The sequence below is a fragment of the Mirounga leonina genome, unplaced genomic scaffold (genome assembly GCF_011800145.1).
Source record: "Mirounga leonina isolate KUSES-001 unplaced genomic scaffold, KU_Mleo_1.0 Mir_180, whole genome shotgun sequence".
In the NCBI taxonomy this organism is placed as follows: Eukaryota; Metazoa; Chordata; class Mammalia; order Carnivora; family Phocidae; genus Mirounga; species Mirounga leonina.
This window is the reverse complement of record NW_023270469.1, coordinates 15,460,250-15,476,828: the sequence shown is the minus strand read 5'-3', so window position 1 is coordinate 15,476,828 and position 16,579 is coordinate 15,460,250. Positions and strand designations below refer to the sequence as shown.

Sequence of the window (16,579 nt, the reverse complement as noted above, 5' to 3'; positions counted from 1 at the left end):
GGAAGGAAGGAAGGAAGGAAGGAAGGAAGGAAGGAAGGAAGGAAGGAAGGAAGGAAGGAAGGAGGATGGAAGGGAGGAAGGGAAGGAAGAAGGAAGGAAGGAAGGAGGATGGGAGGAAGGAAAGAAGGAAGGAAGGAAGGAATCTTTTTAATTTGGAAATTGATCCCAGTCTCTAGCTACTTTAAGAACTCAACAAATTGAGGGGTGCCTGGGTGGCTCAGTCGTTAAGCGTCTGCCTTCGGCTCAGGTCATAATCTCAGGGTCCTGGGATCAAGCCCCACATCAGGCTCCCTGCTCTGCAGGAAGCCTGCTTCTCCCTCTCCACTCCCCCTGCTTGTGTTCCCTCTCTCACTGTGTCTCTCTCTGTCAAGTAAATAAATAAAATCTTAAAAAAAACAAAAAACAAAAAAACTCAACAAATTGAGGAAGCTTTATTTTCTTCTCTTTCCAGGGACTTGAAAAGGGAAATGAGGAGCAATTCTAAAGTGTCCCTGTCTCATGACCCTGCCAGATTCTCAGGGAAATGAACATATGGGAGGCCACAGGATATCCTAGCAAAAGAGGCAGCAGGCTTCTGACTCTTGAGAAGAACTCTGCCCCCTCCTGCACGTCCCGCATTGATGGGAGGGCTCTTCTAGCACCCTGATCTTTTCTGGACTGTTCAAAGTCAGCAAGTACGGTTTCCTAGACTGGAGAAGTCTGACTAGCAATTTTCCCCAGGTAAGTGATATTTCTGCTTCAGATTCTAAGAATTCTAAAGAATAAAAAAATAAACACTGCATTATTTGGGAAAGGGCACCCATTGCCCAGGTGCTAGGGCATGTACCACAAGTGGAAATAATGTTGGAAGCGCCTACCAACCTAGGTTAAAGGATCTCTCTAGTTGTGCCTCCTCACTCCTTCCCAAATCAAACATATTCCCTCTGTAAAAATAAATTGGTACCTGCTTCTTAACAAACAAACGCTTTGAGGGCAAAAAAAAAAAAAAAAAAAAAGCAATATTAAAAAAAAAGGAGAAAATTACATGTGTATTTTTTCCTGACACAGTTTTAAAAGCTGTTTGTAGCTGATTTACAATGCTCGTAGTATTCAGCTTTTCATTTGAAATTCTAATAAGTGCTTTGAATGGGTTGGAGCTTGTTAGAAAGTAAAGGGAATGAAATGTCTTCATTGAATTGTGTGGTTTTACTGGCTTCCTCATGGATGTCCTAGTTCTCTCTTAACTGTCACCTTTCTTTCCATGGAATGCTGTTGAGTTGATAGGACAACGAAAGTCAGTATGGTGTCAGAGGATGACCATGTGGAACCATCATGTATGTTCCATTTTTGCAGTCCTCTGGGTCTGTATGTCCACCCCTTGGTCTGCATATTCCTATGCTGTGTAAGTGAATTAGAAGAATTATTTTTTCCATCCTCCCCAAGAAATTCTCCCCTAAAAATACAAATATAAGGTCTCTGGGAAGCATTTGGACGTCTCAGATCAAAGGAGCTATTTTTATGGACTAAATGTGTTCACCTTTGTTGTAAAAGCAAGTGTTGGCTGATGTGAAAATCAGGCCTTAGCAGATCTTGGTTCCTATCAATAGGCCATGCTGTAATTCTCCAAGCTGCCCCATCTGTGATGGGCACCAGACAAAGCCATAATGATTTCTAAAAGGCAGTCAAGTCAGAATTTGTTAACGATATGCTTCCATTTCTAAATCATTTAAACAATAAGTAGCATGTTCTTGGCATCAAAGGTCTAATTCTCATTTGGTCTGACCTTGGCAAAGATAAATCAAGGCCCGGGTTAGTTTGCTATAGGAGTTTTTTTTACTGTTTTATGTTCTAATATTCCCGCTTTCCCAACACTGTTATTATAAATGATGGAAAAATCTTGAATATTTGCATAACATTATAGAAGATTTGTGACTGAAAGGATGGGATGTTACTTATGCAAACTGTATATATCTTTTCCTGTGTGTGTGTAGTCACTTCTCACTCCTCTTCCTTAGCCACACAACCTCTTTCTGGGGGATGACTTTCTAACTTGGAAAAAGAAATAGGAATTATGAAGGGTTTGAGTAGGTTGAGGTATGAATAGAAAGTGAAGAAATTGAGAACATGTGGTTTGGCTCTTCTGAGAAATTTGGCTGTGTGAGTAAGGTGAAAGACCCTTGGTATTTCCTAACTAACCTGAGTAAAATTCTGGAGAAATGGCTGTATTTGGCAGGTCTAATGGTCTCAACACATGTGAAATCCTCATAAGATATTCCCTTGGGATTGTCATCAGACTAGTTTTATTGTCTGCTGTTTGCTTCAAAGAACACACCGTCTTTATATCATCTGTAAAACAGTTTCTGGTTGTTTAGGGTTGTCTGGATTTTTTTCTCTAGAGTAAAAGTAACAGGGATCTGAGATGGTGCCAAAGGCATGGTTGCATATTAAAGCCTCTTAGGATTTTCCAGGTATCTTTTGTTGCCTTACAAACCACCCCAAAAAGCAGAGGTGGTAAACGGCAATGAGTTTATGACTCCCATGGATACTGTGGGTCAAGAATTCAGATAAGGTGCAGTGGGGATGCTGCTGTCTCTGCTCTACAGTGTTTCAGGCTCAGGGCTGGTTAAATAAGAAGAGATTCTTGGCTATGATGGATTCAATGGCTGTGTCTTCATGTGACCATATTTCTGGCATCTGAGGAGGTTGGAAAAATGTTTTACGTACCTAGGATTTCCTGTGTGAATTAGACTCTTTGGTGTCTTTCTGCCAGCTAGAAGAGTTCATTATATTTTTAATGTGATTAAAAAATTTAAATAAAATACTGATTTTTATATATATAGATGTTGATGAAAGATGTATTTTTAAAGCAGTAAATTAAAATCTCATTAATATTTCAGTGAGAATAGTTTGTGCTTATCTGTTTCATTTCTATTTTTGACCTATGGCTTAGAGTTCACAGCATGAAGGAGATGGTGAAATCTGTTCACCATAAAATGTTAATCATAAGTAAATTACAGCACAAACGTTCAATCAGCCACATTAATTCTATATAAAGTGAATTATTGTAGCAGAAAATTTTGAAATGTGACTGAATTTTGTAATCTTCAGTTTCCTTTTTCTACCTTTTACGCCAACTCTGATTCCCATGTGTTTATCCCAGAAACTCTGAACTCTTTGTGTAGAGTTGAGCTCATTCTACTCACTGTGCTTTGAAAGTTAAATACAGTGTCCACCCCCCCATCTCTCCAAATGATTCTGATTTGTACATAACTCTGTTTGCCCATGGCAACTTAAATGAAAGCTTTGATATTTTTCAAGCAGAGTTTGGCTTTTAAATGAAGGTGTTGGGTTTGTCATATGAAAGAGTTCTCTCCTAAAATATGATCAAAATATCCTCACATATGTCATATATATAAAATTGTCATTTTTCTCTTGGATTTAGATCTGTTTTAAAGTTGTAAACTTTTTTTTAAAAATTGCTTTTATAGCCAAAACCCATTGGATCTTCCACCTGGGATCATCTTAGTCACAGAAAAATACTAAGGGAATCAAAAATCTTAACCAAAGAGTAATAATAATTTAGAGAATGCTTAAAACATCCAGACTGCATATTGAAGCTAAGCTAATTGTTCATTAGAACAAAAATACATGAATGGAGCACTGGGTGTTATACGCAAACAATGAATCATGGAACACTACATCAAAAACTAATGATGTAATGTATGGTGATTAACGTAATAAAATAAAATTTTAAAGAAAGAACAAAAATACAGATGCTTCCTCAAATAAGAATGCCTCAATATGTTCATCTTGTAATCAGAAATAGAGAAGCTACTCATTATTAATAGGATATTTAATGCAGTGACTAGATGCTGTTAGGTACTGTATTCAAAAGCAGACACAGATTTTACAAAATACAAGGGGGGTTATGTTTTTATTATTTGGTACAACTAACAGTCAACTGAGTTTAAATAAGTAGCCTAAAGGAATTGCGTGGTAGGGGTTTTCAACTCCTAGTTGTCTTCAGGTCTAAAGTATTTTGTGATGGGTGTGGTGTGCCTCCTTCCACTTATCAAGGTCTAGTGTATCCTAGTGGATCTAGAATGTTTATGTTGAAAATTTGGATCGTATTCTGGAGGATCCATTTCAGATCCCTAAGACAGAAGTTGCCACCTCTCTCCTGGTCTCATCTCCCCCACCCCCCACTGTGCGAACATTGTTACTCGGGTACCTACTCTGTGACCTCAAGAGAACTCCGTGACTTAGGGGAGCATAAAGAATGGCACATGTATTGTTACCTACCAGTGTCTGGCTTCTGTCTGAGAATCAGTGTCCCCATTAGTTGTAGGAGGTAGTCTTTGTTTCTTCAAATAAACCATTCCATTTAACACTCATTAACTCAACAGAAGGCTGAAGCATCCAAGAAAAATGGAAATGCTCTACAGACTGGATTAATAAAGGAAGATGCAGAAATGGGAATCATAGTACTACTAAGAGAAAAAGGCTCCCACTATAAAAGGGATGAGGGAAAGAGTTTCCAATTTGCTAATGGAAGAAGCTGTTAATCTGCAAATGTATGCAGGCATTGGTGAGTCCGCCTTTGACATGCTCAGGAAACCTTGAGGATTAAAATATCTGAGAGAGTCAGAATTAGGGATCTGGTAAACCATTAAGAGAAAAGGAGCATCCACTTCCTAAGAGGCTAGATTTCCTAAATAAAATAGCAGAATAAACAATGTAGTAAAGTTGAAATGACAGCTACTTTAATTTGAAACCATAGGGAAAAATACAAAAAAAAATAAAAATGATGTGATGCTTCTATTATAATTTTCTCCCCCTTTCTTTATGCCCCAATTTCCCAATCTGAGCTCCTAGTATCTTCCAGCGTCTACTTTCCTTTTCTGCCATGTACAAAATCATAAATACATTGATAACAAGGTGATAGAAGCCTGTATTTTTCTTTTATAGAGTAATGACTACTATTTTTGCAAAAATTGTATATGTTCACATTATAAAATTAAAAATAGTAAAGTACAAAAAAGAAAGCAGAATTTCACAAAAAATCTCACCACTTAAAACCAGTCATCTTTCTTACCTGGTGAACATTTCCCCAAGAATTTGTTTACCATGTACATAGAAAAAAGAAAAGCGAGAGAGACAGAGACCGTGAAAGGCTCAGAGGCTGAGAAAAAACTGAGATTTTTAAAGAGGCATTGTGTATGACAAAAATAACAACTACTAAGTGTAATGGTACCAAATTATTTTGGGGGGTACTAAATTATTATATCAAAATTTAACAGAAAAAGTTTAAAGGTGAAACTGAAGAAATTTTGGATCCTTAGTGGGGGAGGATATTTTTCATTAGAATATACTTCTTAATTGATCTATCTATGATTAAGAAAAAAGATTAGGAAAAAGCTTTGTCTACATTCCTTATTCTTTTTTCATGTTTCAGTATTATATAATAGTGGTTGACTCCCTGCTTAATAGATGAGAAAAATAGCACACAACCACCCAATTTCCTTCCTGTTTCCTGGTATTTACTGGTTACTGCTTTACTTTGTCAAAGTGGTGACATTTTGTCATCTTGTTCTGAACCATGAATAACACTTTAATTTTGTCATATTTTTATACATCTATAATCAAATAACAATTCAATGCTCAATTCAAGTTTTTAGATCTGTGTTCTTACATTATTAAATTCTATTTCTTTTTTTAGTTGGAGGAACTTTATCTTTAAGTAGACTTTTAGAAGATATTTAAATGCCACATTTTAAGTTCTTGCATGCTTGAGAATGTTTCTTGCCTTTATATTCAAGGTGTAGTATGAAGGCATAGGAAGTAAAATAAAAATGAATAAATGAATAATTAAAAGGACACTTCAGCTGGTGATAAAATTTTCAGATCATGCTTTCTTTCCTCAGAACTTTATAGGCCTTTGTTCATTGTCTTCTGGCACTGGGTACTGTCCTTTAACCACAAAATTGTCATTCATATATTGTTTGATTGGTATATAGACTCATGGATTCCATACTCTGAGTTCCTTCATATTTGAGAATATCTCAATGTTGTGTTTGTATGTGAACATCAGCTTGAATGGATATGATATTCTACAGAGCATACTTTTTTCCTTTAGCATCTTGTAAATATTGCTTCCTTGTCTCCTGCAGTTAATGCTATGGAGAAGACTGAGGCTCATCTAATTTTTCTGTTTATAGAGAACTTGATTTTTCTACTTGAATAACTAAAAAGATTTTCTCTTTATCCTTTAAACTCAGCAACTAAACCAGAATATGTCTAGCATCAACTAATTAGTATCAGTTTTTCTTAGAATATACTGTGTCCTGGGGCGCCTGGGTGGCTCAGTCGTTAAGTGTCTGCCTTCGGCTCAAGTCCTGTCCTGGGATTGAGCCCCGCTTCGGGCTCTCTGCTCCGTAGGAAGCCTGTTTCTCTCTTTCCTACTCCCCCTGCTTGTGTTCCCTCTCTCGCTGTGTCTCTCTCTGTCAAATAAATAAATAAAATCTTTAAAAATATATATATACTGTGTCCTTAGATTGATAGACCTATTTCTTCCTTTTTTAAGGTACTTTTCCCCCCTGATATATCTGATATTTTTATACCATCTGTTGTATTCTCTGCACCAGGGCCATTGATTATTTTTTCTTTTTCTCTTTTCCTTTTCATTTACTAAGATTATCTCAAGCCTTTCCCCTATGCCATGAATTCTATTTTCGGTCATGTTATTATATTCTACTTATGCTCATTTATTTATTCATTATATAATGATGTTTTGATCCTCTGTTTGTCTCCAAAGCTCCACAATCTCTTTTTCTTATATCCTTTTGCTACTTTAATAGCCTACCATTTAGTGACTATTTTAGTAAATTTGTGACATATTAAACTATTCTACAGCGTGTAGTACTCAAAAAGAAATTTTGTTTTTCCTTGGGTTGTATTTTCTTCCAGATGAGTATTCCATCTCTCTTTTGCATGTCTTACTTACTTTTTAATGTTCTTCAACATGTAGTCCTTTGAGATCCTGGCTTAATGTGGAGAGGTCTCTTACTAGATTCATTACCCTGGATGGACAGTGGGCATACTGATACCTCTCCCACCTCACATATAGCAAAGCTGTCAAAACCAAAATCCAAATTCATGAATTTGGCAAATATCCTCACTCACTTTAGCCAGTGGGCTAAAGAGGGGCTCTTGCACTCCATAGTCCTTTCAGAGTTCTGGAAGTCTCTTTAGTTTGATCAGATCCTTGATTTCTCATCAGTTCTTCAATGCTTTTAAGATATTTTAGTGTTTTATCCTGTATATGAAGTTTATTTCAGCAGGTCTAGTCTAAAAGAATTAGTTTGTCATTATTGAAAATGGAAGTCCTTTCATGTTTTTTTTTAAATTATTCATTCATTTATTCATTCATCTATTCTAGCTTAATATGTGAAGCCATATGGATGTCTTCTTTTTGCACGGACAGATGTTGGATAAATCTTATTGACCCCTTCCTAGTTTATCTGAGGCCTGTTTTTTCTCCTACTCACAGCTTAATGTTCTATCCTGTTGTCTATATCCAAAGTACTTTGAAGGAGGGATTATTCTGATGGACTTTCTCTCAGAGAATCAAGGACTTAGCTCTTCACCTGAGATTTTATTAAATGTCCCTCATCAGAGTTCACTTGACCAAGTTGGGAATATATCTTATTATCTTGAAGCCCTCTCTCTAAAATATTGAGCCTGGGCAGTTTTTCCTGCCTCAAATAAGACTGAAGTCTTATAGTGATAGGGCTTCTATTCTCGAAATTATTTTCCTGACTCAACCCAAGATGCCTAAGCACACCATTTGTTTGTTTCCAAACTGTGAGGTATTCAGGGACAATTCTAAACATTTTCTTTACTTCTTTCTGCTCATTCTGATGTTCAGGGTCTAGTTGAAAGTAGCATTGAGGTACATCAAAATACATTTCCTCCTCTTCTCAAATGATATTTTTTTGAAGTTTATAGCTTGAGGTTATACCATTTCCTTTGTTTGACTATCCCTGGTGAACATTTTGCTGGTTTTCACTACTTTTTGCTCCTTTGGGTAGATATTGGAGCAGGGAGATTCTGTGTTCCAAATTCACTCCACCATCTACCCCCTCACACGCAAATCTAAGAGTCTTCATTTAAGAGAAGACCTCTTAGCAATATTGATGCTATCCCAAATGAATGACCACATTGTCTATATTTGGGTCCTCTCAGAAATAGACCCTGAGATATGTATCCAAGTAAAAGTAATTTATCTGTGGGTGATCCCAGGAACTAGAAAAAATGTGGGGGAAACAAAGTAGGGAAGGGAAGGTGCTAAGAAAGAGTATATTAGCAAGCAAGTTGGCATTGTGGGCAATAGAAGCTTGATTTAAATAGCAAAATTCAGGGAAGAATGGAGAACACACACTTCACTGTTATCCCACCTAAGGGAAAAGGGAGCTGGTGTATTTATACACAAACTCCTGTTATTTATTGGTTGCTCCCAGGGGTGGTAATTTCCTTTCAGAGTTCTACTTACCACATGTATAAGCAGTATAGCAGGCTGAGATGGCCAAAGAAAGAGCTCAATGAGATCGTCTCTAGAAGTTGAAAGTTGGGCTCTCATGCCCTGAAATGGTAAAATTCAAGGGAAGATAGGTAGGGCATACTGTGTGACTATGAATTTTGGGCATCTTGACACTTGGGTAGAGCAAGCCTGGGAAGAAAAGAGATCATCCCAAGGCTGCTCAGTGGTACCCCTTGGGTGGTTTCCTACTTAATACCAAGTGTAGATCTTAGGCAATGGTCCCTTCTAGTTTATATAGTTATACCATCTCTTTAAATTCAGTGGATGCACTTATAGAAAAAATAAGGGGAAAAATCTTGGGAGTCTTAAAAAAGGGGAAGGGGCAGTTGTTTTAGTTAATAAAGCTGGAAAAAACATGGATACTTTCTAGAATTATATATATAATGACATATATTGAGATACACAGAATTCTATCCATTGTATATATGAAAATATTTTTATAAGAGGTGAGTATAGGTGGAGTGATACACACAAAATAAATATATGATGCAATATGTTGTATGGGTGCTATATGGACACTGTAATTGAGAATATTAAGCATGTTGCTGAATTATATTCCCATCTGTTCTGATCTGACATACAAGGAAGGGATCACATAGTTCTTATGGAGGCTACCACATAAATACACTCACCCACAATCCTACTTTCAAATAAGCCCTCTTAAAAAGGTATACTGATTTGAGTTTTAGAAGGGACACTGCTTTTGACTGTTATACATGTCATATTTCAGAATGGAGTCCCACAAGTCCATTCCTTTTCCTCTGTGTGAACTACCTAACCTAGGGGCTAAAAAGTGGTCAATTACATTACACCTGAGAGGAAAAAACTAAAAAAGATATTCAAACTTAATGATTAAGTTAGAAAATGATCATGTTAAGTATAACAAGTTGGGGAATTCTAGTTAGCTCTTTTGCATATAAAGTTATATACAGAATATTATACTTTGAAAGGTAGATGTATTTCAGAAGTCCCACACAAGGGATTAAAATTGTGTATGTATTGATATGGTAAAAAATACCAACTTACTTCCTTCGTGGTACTTGACAAAATGATCCACACTAGAAATCCCTATTTAAAAAAGTGTTTTAGTGTTCTGTGTATGTTTTACTGAAGAAAAGCTAAATCTAGGATGTCAGGTGGGAAAGGGGAGAATGTTTTGATATTTATTTATATTATTATATATATTACTATGTATAATATAATGTAATTATTATATATTGTTATATTTGTTTGTCTTGTAAAATAAGAGAAAGCCAAGGAGTAACTTAAGTACTCACTATATTTTCTGTGGGTATTTCTGAGTAATGATTCTCCATATACATAGAGGGAGGAGGAGAGAGAAGGAGGTTGGGACTAGGGTACCTGGAAAGGAAGATTAGCAGGGAATGTAAAAGAGAATGAACTCACCAAAGTCATGAAGCCTTGAAATTGGCTTTGGCCAATTAGGAAAGGGTATGTATAAAAATAATACTGTGGATTGACATTATAATTATTATACCCTGTATTTATATAGCATTCTGTCTCTCTCTGTCTCTCTCAGGGGTTCATAGTCATTTGCAAGCAGTGGGCCTTTGGCTTCCATTAGCAAGAGATTTGGGTCAGACATAAGAAACAACTTTTTGGTAAGCAGAGTAGATAAATCAACACAGCAGATCTCTAAAGGATTTTGTGGAGAGCCCACTTTTGAAGTGTTTTAGGGAAGAAACGACCATCTTTTATGAAAGGCTTATGTGAAAGGGCTAGGCCAGAATTTGAACATTATTATAATGCCTAGAAGCTCTGATTATTCTGCGAAGGGGGATTATCTCTTGTTTTAGGAAAATGTATCTTCAGAAGCACATCTCAGTAACTTCCATCCACAAAACCATCTGCTTCACCAAACTCCTTAGTCTCCAGATCTTTACAGTTATGTCACTGAACATTTGGGCTGTCCATATGTTTGCAGATCTGTTTCTTCCACTCTCTACGTGTTGCTGTCGCATGAGCTCTAAATCCATCTATGAATTTCCATGTTGTTATGGGCTAACTTGTGCCCCCTCTCTCCCTACCCCCAAATTCACCTGTTGAAGTCCTACTCCCTAGTAATTCAGAAGGTGACTGTATTTGGAGATAAGGTTTTACAGTGATAATTAAGTGAAAATGAAGGGGGCTTTAATCCAAGATGGATTAAAGTGTGTGGCAGTGTGGAACCAGAGGTGAACAGAGCGAAGGTGATGTGAAGAGGGGAGATGGTCATCTATAAGGCGAGGAGAGAGGCCTCAGGAGAAACTCGGTGACTTGATCTTGGACTTCCTGCTGACTCCTTGATCTTGGACTTCTGGCTGCCAGAACTATGAGATAATAAATTTCCCTTGTTCTGTGCTACAGCAACCCTAGCAAACTCACATGGATGCCCTTCCCCTTTTATCACGTCTTCCTTCCCTTTGCCTTCCCTTGGATGACCAATTAGGCTCACATTTCTCTAACATTTCTTTTTCTTCTAGCCATCCTTAAAACATACCCCACCCTCCCTTCGTTAGGTTCCCATTCCCGTATCTTCCATCAGAGCTGTCATTTCCTTGCTGCCCTACCCAGGCCCCCATCGAAGAGGAGAGAAAACAGTGTGAATCCCAAGACTCTGACTGCTGAGCAAGTTTTCATGCACACACGTTGTCTTCCATCCTTTCTGTTTTAGAAAAGGTGCACATTTTCGAGTAACTTCGGCATCTGTGTTTGGCACACTGCAGTTTACAAAGCATTTTTGCAGATGTAACTTTGTGCAATCCTTCCCGCATTTCAAGGCCGTGGTTTTTCAAGACGCTGAAATTCAGAGAGGTTAAGTAACTTGATCAAAATTACACAGCTGGCAAATGGTAGAGCTGGAATTTGAACCAAGGTGGAAATAAGTATTGTCATTGATTCCCAGTGCAGGATAGTCAGAGAGCTGTTTCATGGTGTGACTGCTTTTTCTCTCCTCTGAAGTGGCCATTCTTGAGCTTTGTCTTGGTACGTACGCATCATTACCTCTGGCCACGTGTCTGCTCCAGAATCATTATTACCCCAAATAAATTGGAAACTCTGGGGAGGCAGGTTCTGGGCTATGCTTTCTGTTTAGTTATAGTGTTTGGGGAACATCTGTTGATTGATTGGTTAAAGGGACTTTTTTTTTGGCCAGAGAATTTGGCACATTTGGCATTCGGTTTTCCGAAGATATATGCAAAAGTGACAGGGATCTCACAATATTGATCTGGTCATTGTAGATGAAGATTAGGAAAGGCTATGTATAAAAATAATACTGTGGATTGACATTATAATTATTATACCCTGTATTTATATAGCGTTCTGTCTCTCTCTCTCTCTCTCTCTCTGTCTCTCTCAGGGGTTCGTAGTCATTTGCAAGCAGTGGGCCTTATCCTGCTGCTAAATAGAAAATAAATTGCTTATCTCTTGGAAGAGAATTAACTCTTTCAGGGCACTGGGGTACCATTTAGTAAATTAGTAATCCTCTAAATGGCACTCTAGACACGTAAGATCCCCCATATAAACTGGAAAATGAACGTGTTCCCAGTGCTTAAAAGAAATCAGGGCATGCCTAACAGAAATCAGACAGCAAGCTTAAAATATATGTAATGTACTTATCTCTTTCCTCTAATAACTTTGTGTTCATTCTCATGGAAATCTGTTTGTGACTAAAGATGAATCTATTTGCTAAAAGCTGGCACTTCTGATCTTTTAATCTACTAATATGAGAGCAATAAAGGGGAAGAGGGCAGATGAGAGGAAAAGTAGAGTAGTGGTGTTTATATGCATGGGATCAGTGATGATTTGTTGAGCTACACATATTTTGAGAAACTGATGAATTAAAAAAAAACAACAAAAAACATTTTAAAGGCTGGTCTTGGTAGTTCCTTAGGTCCTGAAAATGTTTACTACCAGAATAGTAGTGAGTTGGAATTAGCCCCATGGATCTCCTTGGATCCATGTAAGCTAGGTAGGGGCCCAACCATGAATCAACAGTCGCTTTAGAAATTCACCTCTCAAGCAGTCAGAAATGAAGTTTCGGAAATAAACACAAACTCACAGATGCTGGAGATCTTCCATGGCTGGCACAGAGAGACGGGAATGGTGAATTGGTACTGGATGGGACCATTTTAAAAAAAGCAGATCAACTGCAGGCTTTCTCTCGTTCTCTCTCTCTCTCTCTCTCTCACATCCCCCACCCGCTGCCTTTAAGACATTACTTCCAAAATTATGATCTGACCACTTCATCTCATTTAACATTTTTGGAGGTCACTCGTTGACTCCAATGCCTCTTGGACGCACTTGCTCGTTGCGATGTTGCTACACTGAATTCAAACGGTAATTCAGTAACACATTATTGATTGTTGAGACTTTTGGTTTATGTGCCATGAGATAGAATTTGGGAACTGGTGGTGTCTTACTGACTTTCTGATTTGTGCTGCTGGGAACCTCATTGGATGGTCAGATGGGTTGCCGCCAGGCAATTTAGCCGTTCAGCAAACACTCTGTGGTTATTCCTCCACCTCGTGTATCATTCCCAACAGTCCCCTCTCCCGCAGATCCCACGCACTCAGGAGCAACGCACTTGACGACGAACTGCCACACCTGTTCCTCTCCCTCAACCCCGCGTCCAGAGTTAGCCTCTCTTGAAAGCATCGTCCTTCCTCTTTGGGTTTTTTTTGTTTGTTTTTTTTTTTTCCTTTCCTCTTCCTGCCCCACTGACAGCCAGTTGCCGGGGGCCTCTTTACACAAGCCTCAGCCTTTCAAGGTAAATATGCCACGTCAGTCCAATTTCAGCAATCCACACACCTCTGAGCCCCTCAAACTCCAAGGAGCATCCTTAAAGGGAGGAATCAGCAGGCTACTGCAAAGAAATCAAAGGAGATCAGCAAAATGCTTTGAAAGGGGGAAGGAAAGATGAGCCACAAAGACTAACGGCCTTCATTTTTTCCAGTAAGCACTGTGACTGGTGACAAAAATAAACACTAATGGGGAAAGTGTATATTCAGTCTAATTGTATAATTGTGGGTTGCTTTCCGTACGTCACACGGGGACTGAAGTAATGTAGCACCAGCAAGTAGCTCAGTGGTTTCCCTCCTGCATCCAAAACATTTTGCATTTAGTTGCACTCTGGCGTAAGTCAAAGTCCAAATGGACCAGGTTTGAGGACTCTGTCACCTATTACTCACCATCTCAAGACGAAGGTCATTGGCAACAGTGCTCTGAGCTCAGAGGTAGCAAAGTGAGGTGAACAAGGCTGGCAGGAGAAAGAGCCACTCATTCATCTCCCAGGTGGCCCTTTTAATATTCCGAACCACATTTAATCATCAAGCAGGATGTTGAACCAAGGAGCCTGGTCAGCAGTGTCCTTCTGCTGACTGACTTTTCAAACTTTCGAGCAAGTAGGGAAGCTGATGGATTTCTTGTCTCCCCCCGCCTACTGCTGATACCAGACCCTCAGAGACTTTTCCAAGGATGGGAAAGCTAGGGTGTGTTCATTTCCACTTGTTCTGCAAGGAGGGCAAAAACCCCCATTTCGTTCCCTCCTAGGATGGTAGGATACAGATGTGCTCCTCTTGTCTAAATGCCCATTCCTCCCCTTTGGGCATTTTATCGCTCACAGGTTTTCGCCCTCCTCAGCAAACACAGCCACCGCTTCCTTGCTCTGAGCCGTCAAGCCCCCTTTGTCTCTGATCCTGGCTGCCATTTCCTTTGCTGTTAGTGACCCCGATTTCCTCTTGAGTGGAAAACACCATCACAGCCTGGGCAAGTGGGAAGTTTTTAGAAAGGGGGACATTTGCACTGCTGTTGTTACGGTAATGACCACATTTTATTTCCAATTTTTCAAGAGGAAGCTGGGACTATTGGGAAGAGGTTGAGGTTCTGAAAATTCTGATTTAACACAAGTAACAGTTCTTAAGGGTTATCGTTAACATGTTATTGTTTTTCCACTTTATAACTGAGAATTTTTTTTTAATTCCTGAATTTTGTATAACCCAGAGGCAATGCATAGATGAATACTATGATTTGTTATTGTTTCCTGTCAATAGAGAAAATTGCTAATTCACAAGGACTTAAAATACATTTGGATGATTATTTCTTTCATCTAGTTATATGCGTTTTGTAATTTGCTTTCACATCCTCTTCGCTCATGATTTTTGTGGCTTTATTCAAATGGCCAAGACTGCCTTTGAGCCACTGAGTTCATAATGATTGATGGACTTATCCCAGGGACCGAATTATCAGCATCTACCCTTCTGCAGGGAAAACATCTTTACCAGGGAAGATCCAATTTTTGTTTCCCCCTATTTGTTGTTAATCTGACTTTGTGATAATGTCATCAAGCCTTATTCTGTACTTTTTCTTGATGAGCTGGAATTCTCTGGAGCTGAGAGTTACAGGCATGGAAGAGAGTGATAAACTGGGACCATGGAATTAGGCAAATACACTTCTGACATTCCCCTGCCTCAGACGTAAAATTGATGCGTCCACACTTGACATTTCATAGGTTTAGGGCACTTGTCATTCAAATCAAGCTCTTGTTACAACATCTGACTCAAGAAAAGGAAGCCAAAGAAAAAGTTGAACATCCATGTTGAAAGAAAATATTGCCTTTACTTTCAGCTTTCTTTGGTGCCCATTGGTTTAAAAAAGAGGCATAATATTGAGAAAGGCCACAGAGGAATTTTCAAGGACCCCTTTGGTCTGCAAATACTTTGAAAAATTAACAGGCATTAGTGCTTCGTGGGTAAAAATGGCCAATAGGGCATATCTAGAAACTAGTGAGTTATAACTTTCTTTGATTAACATTTCCAAGTCGGAAACAGTGTTATCCTCCAAAAGCTGGTAAATGTAGACTTGTTCGTGAAAATATTAATAATAGATGATCTCATTTATTCAGAAATTACATACAGTACTACTGACTATTTAGAACAAAATAAGCTCCAGGTAATGGGGGGTGGGAGGAAGCCTTCTACAGAAAAAATGGTATGACACCAAATGCACACACTAATACTGATTAGGTAAAAACCTTTGACGTATTCATATTTAAAATGTTTTAGAAATATATTCTTAAAAATATTTAAAGTGAGGGATGCCTGGGTGGCTCAGTCAGTTAAGCGTCTGCCTTCAGTTCAGGTCATGATCCCAGAGTCCTGGGATCGAGCCCTGTATTGGGCTCCCTGCTCAGTGGGGAGTCTGCCTCTCCCTCTGTTTCTCCCCCCACTTGTGTATGCTCTCTCTCTCTCTCTCTCTCTCACTTTCTCTCAAATAAATAAGTAAATAAATAAAATCTTTTAAAAAATACTTAAAGTGAAAGCAAAGCTTTGGTGCTTGAAGGCATAAGCTTTAGTTTTCCACCACATTCATACATGAACACCCCTTAATCCCATGCCAATAAAAAAGGCACTGATGTGCAAGACCCCTCTCCTAAAATTAATTCTACATGAGTAGCGTTACTTTCTACAACACTTTTTGTAGTCTGCAAGTTAAAGATAGCCACCAGGAAGGGAATTGAGCATCTTGTTCTTTCCTTTGTTACTTGTTAGTTGTGTGACCTTGAGCCAGTCATTTAATCATCTCTGACCCTAAGTTTTTTCATCTGCAGAATAAAGTATTTCTCCAAAATTAAGTTTCCCCTATTTGTAAGAAGTCAAGTGATTCTTCTGCATCAGTGGTTCTAGTTGATTATATCAGGCAGCTAGTGGGCTCCAGGCCTCCCCAATGTCTCTTTGGCCAAGAAACAGAGGAATTTTCTGTGTCTGAGAAATGAGACTAGCTTGAATCAATTATAACGCAGAAAATCATGAGCTGGAATTCTGGAGAGCAAGTGACACGGATGTGTGCTTTGGGTCAACCTCTCTAAGGTTCCTGTGTGAATCCAAAGGCCTGTTTTCGGTGCAGCTCTGTACCACCTCTAGAGAATAGGTTGGATTGCTCTGGTGTCCATCTACTGAAAACAAACCAGAGCCATTCCCCCCACTTCAGCTGGGATATCACCTG

The 16,579-nt window shown here is 38.6% G+C and overlaps 1 protein-coding gene across 1 annotated transcript in view; it reads left to right on the top strand.

The window, feature by feature from the left end:
* The window catches only part of ZFHX3 (zinc finger homeobox 3), a 704,611-nt gene that overhangs the window by 114,509 nt on the left and 573,523 nt on the right, over positions 1–16,579 (top strand). The window contains exon 2 of the mRNA XM_035024866.1: positions 452–720. The gene's annotated coding sequence lies outside the window, so the exon portion shown is untranslated. The remainder of the gene's footprint in view (positions 1–451; positions 721–16,579) is intronic.